At 55.1% G+C, this 8,415-nt stretch overlaps 2 non-coding genes across 2 annotated transcripts; both read left to right on the forward strand.

Annotated features, from left to right (window-relative positions):
* The first annotated feature begins 1,016 nt into the window (after positions 1 to 1,016).
* LOC124764113 lies at positions 1,017 to 1,180 on the forward strand. The gene has a single exon (XR_007012691.1). It is a non-coding gene; the product is annotated as a U1 spliceosomal RNA (small nuclear RNA).
* A 2,198-nt stretch (positions 1,181 to 3,378) lies between these two features.
* Positions 3,379 to 3,542, forward strand: LOC124764126. Its single transcript, XR_007012702.1, has one exon. It is a non-coding gene; the product is annotated as a U1 spliceosomal RNA (small nuclear RNA).
* The last annotated feature ends 4,873 nt before the right edge of the window (positions 3,543 to 8,415 follow it).

The raw sequence follows: 8,415 nt of genomic DNA on the forward strand, positions 1-8,415 counted from the left end.
GAAACGGGTAGCCCTCAGTGAATTCGTTGTTGCATCACTACATTCACAGAAAAGAGACTTCCTTGTTTCCCATCGCTTTGTTACACACCTGACGTGTTGTGTTTACAAACAAAAAGCAATTTAGTTTTATCTTTACCTAATCCACGTCTAAGCCAAGATTGCTACAAGGTATCAATCGTTTACCAAATACCGCACAATTAATCTGCATCTTCGAAATCAACCCGACACAGCTGAAATGTTGTCATGAATGAGACTTTATTTTTCTCTCTTATGCGCGAAGGAAATATGTCCATATTCCGAATGAAAATTTGCACAAATATTCGATCGAGCTTTCCACGTCCTACTCGGAAGGAGAAGCAAAAAGAAGTGTTACCTTTTAAGTGTCTTCTGTTACTCGGCGTCGAATGTCGAACGTGCTGGCTGATGTTCGTTCTTGGAGTTCACTGACGTCCTGTTTGTTCGTCGCGCACAACACTCACGAGTGCATCCAGCTCTCTTAGAACATCTGACAGTCTGAGCTGTGGTCCTTCAGTTGCTCGGCGACAGTCGACCGCGCGTGACAATGCTGCCGTATTTGCTAGCACTAAGGGCTCTCCTGGAAGGAGCGAAAGTAAAGTGTGGCTTGCATTGTGGCTGCAAAAAGCACTCATTCCGCAGATCGCATTCGCGGTTTCAACAGCCGAGGAAGAGGGCTCGTTGGAGACGGAGAGGAGGGCCCGGAGGCGGCAACCCGGACTTGGCCCGCCATCTTCCGGAGGGAACGGTAAATTAACCCCAGCAGCGGCCGGCGCCGCGAGCCGTATGGTGCTGCTCGCACAAAATGCATCGTTTTTCTCGGCAGAGGAGCGTTGTTGCGACTGTCTGCCATCTAACTCGACAGCCAATAGCTCTCTTGTAAGGAGACAGGTACATGGACGGCCACCATTCTGTTCGCCGATTGCGGAAACGTCAGGAGCTCTCGTTACATCTCGATAGCGCGAGGCACTACAAATTCTCGCCTGTGGCGCGACGAAAGCATACTTACCTGGCGTAGGGGATACCGTGATCATGAAGGCGGTTCCTCCGGGGTGAGGCTCTTCCATTGCACTTCGGTCGAGCTGACCCCCGCGATTACTCCAAATGTGAGTAACTCGGGCGCATAATTTTTGGTAGTCGGGACTTGCGTTCGCGCTGTCCCGGTGTCTATTTCAATTGCAAACGCAGTATTCTGTGGTAGCAGTCGGTAACTAGTGCGTCTGAGCACTCGGCCAGCAACGTGTTCCGCAAGGGACTGCCAAACGCAGCAGCACTCGCGCTACGCGCGTACCACACGTCTGCGTCGACCAGAGCCAGAGCACACTGTCTCTTCGATAAGCGCGGGGGACGCGCACCAGTAGTAGCAGCGGCAGCCGCGAGATGGCACAAGCGGTCTAACTCTGGTACGACATCCACATTAATGGCCGAACGGCGACTTTTGGCTTTCTCTGTCCATCAGGGGAATGCGCGCCAAACGCAATTGGACGGCGCGGCATTCCCTGCACGCGCGGCGACCGCGGTGGCGCGAGCCGGCGTACACGAGGCGTCGCCCAGCCGAACGCTTTGTCGTCTGTGGCCAGGTACATGAGGGGGCCGGCAGCAAGCGTCTAGCGTAGCGTCCCGAGACTTGCAGACTTGCGGCACTTGAGGAGCTTGCGGGGATGTGAAATGACGTGGCCAACTGTACCGAAAACGGGGAAGAGAAATTCTAGGCAACAGCCACTTGTGCTCCCAGGCGGCCACACTGACAACGGGGGCCAGCGTTGCTCAAATTCGGTGATGGGACGAGAACCGCTGTAGGCTGTTTATTAGGCCACGACAGTGAGCGTTTACTTTCTGTAAGGAATGTCTTGTCGTCGCAGGTGTTGTGTTTCGCCTGTACTCGGGGCTCCCAGGGAAAGTAGAAAACGCAATGTTATCAGGTGTTTTTCTTGCAAGAAATCGAGTCAAAAGGTCTGTATTACACACGTCTTTACCAGGTTCGGAACTTCAAATCTGTTTATGGCCTCTTTACAAGCTCGCTATTCGTCTTCCAAAATATTAAAAGTACACCATACCTCCAGATTCAGCCGTCCCCCACCCCCTGTACAAACTGTCTGTCGTATGGGCGCCCTTGGAGTGAGAACAGATAGGTTTCGAATGGAATGGAAATAACATAAAACTCTTCTTTTCTCTCTCTCTCTCTCTCTCTCTCTCTCTCTCTCTCTCTCTTCTGTAACAAGTGTAATTAAAAACACAATTTCTCCCTACTCACTGACAAAATATCCGAACAGTGCCTTCTGTAACACACACAGTTCTACATTGACAGACGCGTAATAGCGGCAGTTTCAATAAATTACTAATTGCAGAAACGGGTAGCCCTCAGTGAATTCGTTGTTGCATCACTACATTCACAGAAAAGAGACTTCCTTGTTTCCCATCGCTTTGTTACACACCTGACGTGTTGTGTTTACAAACAAAAAGCAATTTAGTTTTATCTTTACCTAATCCACGTCTAAGCCAAGATTGCTACAAGGTATCAATCGTTTACCAAATACCGCACAATTAATCTGCATCTTCGAAATCAACCCGACACAGCTGAAATGTTGTCATGAATGAGACTTTATTTTTCTCTCTTATGCGCGAAGGAAATATGTCCATATTCCGAATGAAAATTTGCACAAATATTCGATCGAGCTTTCCACGTCCTACTCGGAAGGAGAAGCAAAAAGAAGTGTTACCTTTTAAGTGTCTTCTGTTACTCGGCGTCGAATGTCGAACGTGCTGGCTGATGTTCGTTCTTGGAGTTCACTGACGTCCTGTTTGTTCGTCGCGCACAACACTCACGAGTGCATCCAGCTCTCTTAGAACATCTGACAGTCTGAGCTGTGGTCCTTCAGTTGCTCGGCGACAGTCGACCGCGCGTGACAATGCTGCCGTATTTGCTAGCACTAAGGGCTCTCCTGGAAGGAGCGAAAGTAAAGTGTGGCTTGCATTGTGGCTGCAAAAAGCACTCATTCCGCAGATCGCATTCGCGGTTTCAACAGCCGAGGAAGAGGGCTCGTTGGAGACGGAGAGGAGGGCCCGGAGGCGGCAACCCGGACTTGGCCCGCCATCTTCCGGAGGGAACGGTAAATTAACCCCAGCAGCGGCCGGCGCCGCGAGCCGTATGGTGCTGCTCGCACAAAATGCATCGTTTTTCTCGGCAGAGGAGCGTTGTTGCGACTGTCTGCCATCTAACTCGACAGCCAATAGCTCTCTTGTAAGGAGACAGGTACATGGACGGCCACCATTCTGTTCGCCGATTGCGGAAACGTCAGGAGCTCTCGTTACATCTCGATAGCGCGAGGCACTACAAATTCTCGCCTGTGGCGCGACGAAAGCATACTTACCTGGCGTAGGGGATACCGTGATCATGAAGGCGGTTCCTCCGGGGTGAGGCTCTTCCATTGCACTTCGGTCGAGCTGACCCCCGCGATTACTCCAAATGTGAGTAACTCGGGCGCATAATTTTTGGTAGTCGGGACTTGCGTTCGCGCTGTCCCGGTGTCTATTTCAATTGCAAACGCAGTATTCTGTGGTAGCAGTCGGTAACTAGTGCGTCTGAGCACTCGGCCAGCAACGTGTTCCGCAAGGGACTGCCAAACGCAGCAGCACTCGCGCTACGCGCGTACCACACGTCTGCGTCGACCAGAGCCAGAGCACACTGTCTCTTCGATAAGCGCGGGGGACGCGCACCAGTAGTAGCAGCGGCAGCCGCGAGATGGCACAAGCGGTCTAACTCTGGTACGACATCCACATTAATGGCCGAACGGCGACTTTTGGCTTTCTCTGTCCATCAGGGGAATGCGCGCCAAACGCAATTGGACGGCGCGGCATTCCCTGCACGCGCGGCGACCGCGGTGGCGCGAGCCGGCGTACACGAGGCGTCGCCCAGCCGAACGCTTTGTCGTCTGTGGCCAGGTACATGAGGGGGCCGGCAGCAAGCGTCTAGCGTAGCGTCCCGAGACTTGCAGACTTGCGGCACTTGAGGAGCTTGCGGGGATGTGAAATGACGTGGCCAACTGTACCGAAAACGGGGAAGAGAAATTCTAGGCAACAGCCACTTGTGCTCCCAGGCGGCCACACTGACAACGGGGGCCAGCGTTGCTCAAATTCGGTGATGGGACGAGAACCGCTGTAGGCTGTTTATTAGGCCACGACAGTGAGCGTTTACTTTCTGTAAGGAATGTCTTGTCGTCGCAGGTGTTGTGTTTCGCCTGTACTCGGGGCTCCCAGGGAAAGTAGAAAACGCAATGTTATCAGGTGTTTTTCTTGCAAGAAATCGAGTCAAAAGGTCTGTATTACACACGTCTTTACCAGGTTCGGAACTTCAAATCTGTTTATGGCCTCTTTACAAGCTCGCTATTCGTCTTCCAAAATATTAAAAGTACACCATACCTCCAGATTCAGCCGTCCCCCACCCCCTGTACAAACTGTCTGTCGTATGGGCGCCCTTGGAGTGAGAACAGATAGGTTTCGAATGGAATGGAAATAACATAAAACTCTTCTTTTCTCTCTCTCTCTCTCTCTCTCTCTCTCTCTCTCTCTCTCTTCTGTAACAAGTGTAATTAAAAACACAATTTCTCCCTACTCACTGACAAAATATCCGAACAGTGCCTTCTGTAACACACACAGTTCTACATTGACAGACGCGTAATAGCGGCAGTTTCAATAAATTACTAATTGCAGAAACGGGTAGCCCTCAGTGAATTCGTTGTTGCATCACTACATTCACAGAAAAGAGACTTCCTTGTTTCCCATCGCTTTGTTACACACCTGACGTGTTGTGTTTACAAACAAAAAGCAATTTAGTTTTATCTTTACCTAATCCACGTCTAAGCCAAGATTGCTACAAGGTATCAATCGTTTACCAAATACCGCACAATTAATCTGCATCTTCGAAATCAACCCGACACAGCTGAAATGTTGTCATGAATGAGACTTTATTTTTCTCTCTTATGCGCGAAGGAAATATGTCCATATTCCGAATGAAAATTTGCACAAATATTCGATCGAGCTTTCCACGTCCTACTCGGAAGGAGAAGCAAAAAGAAGTGTTACCTTTTAAGTGTCTTCTGTTACTCGGCGTCGAATGTCGAACGTGCTGGCTGATGTTCGTTCTTGGAGTTCACTGACGTCCTGTTTGTTCGTCGCGCACAACACTCACGAGTGCATCCAGCTCTCTTAGAACATCTGACAGTCTGAGCTGTGGTCCTTCAGTTGCTCGGCGACAGTCGACCGCGCGTGACAATGCTGCCGTATTTGCTAGCACTAAGGGCTCTCCTGGAAGGAGCGAAAGTAAAGTGTGGCTTGCATTGTGGCTGCAAAAAGCACTCATTCCGCAGATCGCATTCGCGGTTTCAACAGCCGAGGAAGAGGGCTCGTTGGAGACGGAGAGGAGGGCCCGGAGGCGGCAACCCGGACTTGGCCCGCCATCTTCCGGAGGGAACGGTAAATTAACCCCAGCAGCGGCCGGCGCCGCGAGCCGTATGGTGCTGCTCGCACAAAATGCATCGTTTTTCTCGGCAGAGGAGCGTTGTTGCGACTGTCTGCCATCTAACTCGACAGCCAATAGCTCTCTTGTAAGGAGACAGGTACATGGACGGCCACCATTCTGTTCGCCGATTGCGGAAACGTCAGGAGCTCTCGTTACATCTCGATAGCGCGAGGCACTACAAATTCTCGCCTGTGGCGCGACGAAAGCCCATCTCCGGCGGTACACCGAAAGGTTACCGCCCTTCGATGGTGCAATCTTTCGCGCTAATCGAAGTGTTAGGGTTTACAGGTGCCAGCCAGCCAGCCAGCCAGCCAGCCAGCCAGCCAGCCCAGCCCAGTCCAGCAGCAGCAGCAGCAGCAGCAGCAGTTCCCGGTCCCGGCCTGCAGCAGTGGTCCCGCCGCCGCCAGCCAGCCAGCCAGCCAGCCAGCCAGCCAGCCAGCCAGCAGCCCTCCGGTGCCAGCAGCAGTCCCGCCAGCAGCAGTCCAGGCAGCAGCAGCAGCAGCGGCAGCGGCAGCAGCAGCAGCAGCAGCAGCAGCAGCAGCCGCAGCCGCAGCCGCCCCGGCCCCGTCCGCGGCAGCAGCGTTCCTGCCTCTCGCCGTCGCCGTCGCCGTCGCCGTCGCCGTTCGCCGTCGCCGTTCGACGTTCGCCGTTCGCCGTCGCCGTTCGCCGTCGCCGTCGCCGTCCGTCGTCCCCCAGTGTGTGTCCTGTCCTTTTAGTGCTGTGTTTTTTCTTTCTTCTCCTTGTCGTCATGTCTGCCCCCACCACCACCGTCACAACCACCACCACCGCCATCGTGTATACGTCCCCTTCCGCCGCCTCCACCACTATCACTTGGTGTGCCCAGTCCCACCCCCCTCCTTCCATCCCTCCCCTCCTCTCTATCCCTTCGCCCTCGCTTTTTGTCGCCCCCTCTCCCGCCTCTTCCTCTCGTTCTGATCCCTTCCCCCCCCCTCCCCCAGCCTGTCACTGCCGCTCCGGCTCGGGTGGTGGCCCGTCGGGCCACTGCCCACGCCCAGCTCTCCCCGTCGCCATCGCCGTCACCGCCGCCACCACCACCACCGCCATCTTCATCGACTTCACCGTCGCCGTCACTGCCACCTTCGCCTGCACCATCACAGTCATTATCTCCGGCGCCGCCTGCTGCATCCGTGCCGGGACCTGCCCCTTCCCACCACCTCCCCATTGTTCCCGTCCCTCTTGTCACCACCCGCCCATCTGCCGCTGTCAAACGCCCTAGTGCCGCCCCCACTCCCTCTGCTCACAAAAAGGCTCCACCCCGCCCCCCATCCCCACCCCAAAATGCCATGGACGTCTCCCCACCAGGCCCCGCTCCCTCCTCCTCCTCCTCCTCCTCCTCCTCCTCCTCCTCCCCACCCGGTCTCTACAAATATCTCCTGTCCCGTCCCGATCCTTCATTCCTCGAGGCCCGGAATCTCTCCCTCCTCCTCCGCCAACATTTCCCTGGCGCCCCCATCTCTCTCCTTACTCCCAGACGGGATTCCGTTCTCATCTCCTCCCCCAGCCCAACCCTCCATACTGACATCCTCTCCCGCCTCCCCATCACCCGTTTTGGCCCTAACGCCTCCCTCACCCCTGCTCCCTCCCCATCTCCTACCCGCCAACCCCAACCCCCGCGTCGCCCGCCGACCCTCACCGCCGTGATCACTCGGCTTAGTCCGTCGATCACGGAGGAGGAGGTGTTGGCGGAGCTGAAGGCCCATCCCACCCTGGAGGTGCGGGCAGTCCGCCGCATTTTTAACGCGACCGGCCCCACCCGCCTTATGCGGGTGTTCTCTGAGGACGCCCCCTCCATTGACCGTCTCCTGAAGGAGGGTGCCCTCCTCTTCAATCAGCGGTACAAAGTCGACCCCTCCCGTTCCCCCCCTCAATCCCTGCGCTGCCAGAGATGTCTGCGCTATAATGCACACACAACAGCCGAGTGCCGCGAGGCCCCCACATGCCCGCATTGTCGCCAAGCGCACTTCCTCCGGCAGTGCCCCAACCTCCAATCCCCTCCCTCCTGTAATACCTGCAGCCTCCCCCACCCTACCTACTCCCAAAAGTGTAAAGCCCGGCCCCCTCCCACCACCCCTGAACTCACCGTCCCTGTCCGTCCCCTGGACGCCCCCACCCCTCCTGGCAATTCCCTTCGTCCCCCTCCCACTGCTGAGGACATCATCAGGTTCCTCACCATTGTCCTTCAAAACGTCCATCCCTTTCAGCGCCCCCACACCCTCCAACAGATCTCCCTCGCCGCCCGTTCCATATTCCACCTTAAAATGTACGCCACCTATTCCAATAACCAGGCCCATTTCACCTTCTCCCGCCTTGACACCCTCGTCTAAATCCTTATCATGGCACGACAGCATCGTATCCTTTTCAACAATATCCGCTCCCTTCCCGCCAACAAGAACCTTTTCCTGCACACCCTTGCTACCCACCGTGTGGATGCCTTCCTCCTCAATGAAACCTTCCTCCAACCCCACCACTCCATCCACACCTCCCCCTATCTCCTCCACCGCTCCGATAATCCCCTCCCAGTTGCGCGTGGCGGAGTTGCCATTGGCCACCACCGCCAGATCCCCGTTCGGCTCCAACCTCTCCTTCCCGACCCCACCGAACACCTGATCCTTAGTCTCTTCTTCCCTGGCCTTACCATTACCTGCGCCACCATCTATGTCCGCCCTAACGCCCCTCTTCCCTTCGACTTCCTCTCCCACATTGACCGTACCTTCTCCTCCTACGTGATCGCCGCCGACCTCAACATCCATAGTCGTTCCGCCGCCCAGTTACGGCGGTGGCATCGGTTCCTCTCCTCCCTTCAAGGCGACCTCATTCCCATCCCCCAGCACACCCGTCCCGAATCCAACTCCACTCCTGAT

Source organism: Schistocerca piceifrons, unplaced genomic scaffold (assembly GCF_021461385.2).
Source record: "Schistocerca piceifrons isolate TAMUIC-IGC-003096 unplaced genomic scaffold, iqSchPice1.1 HiC_scaffold_626, whole genome shotgun sequence".
Lineage (NCBI taxonomy): Eukaryota > Metazoa > Arthropoda > Insecta > Orthoptera > Acrididae > Schistocerca > Schistocerca piceifrons.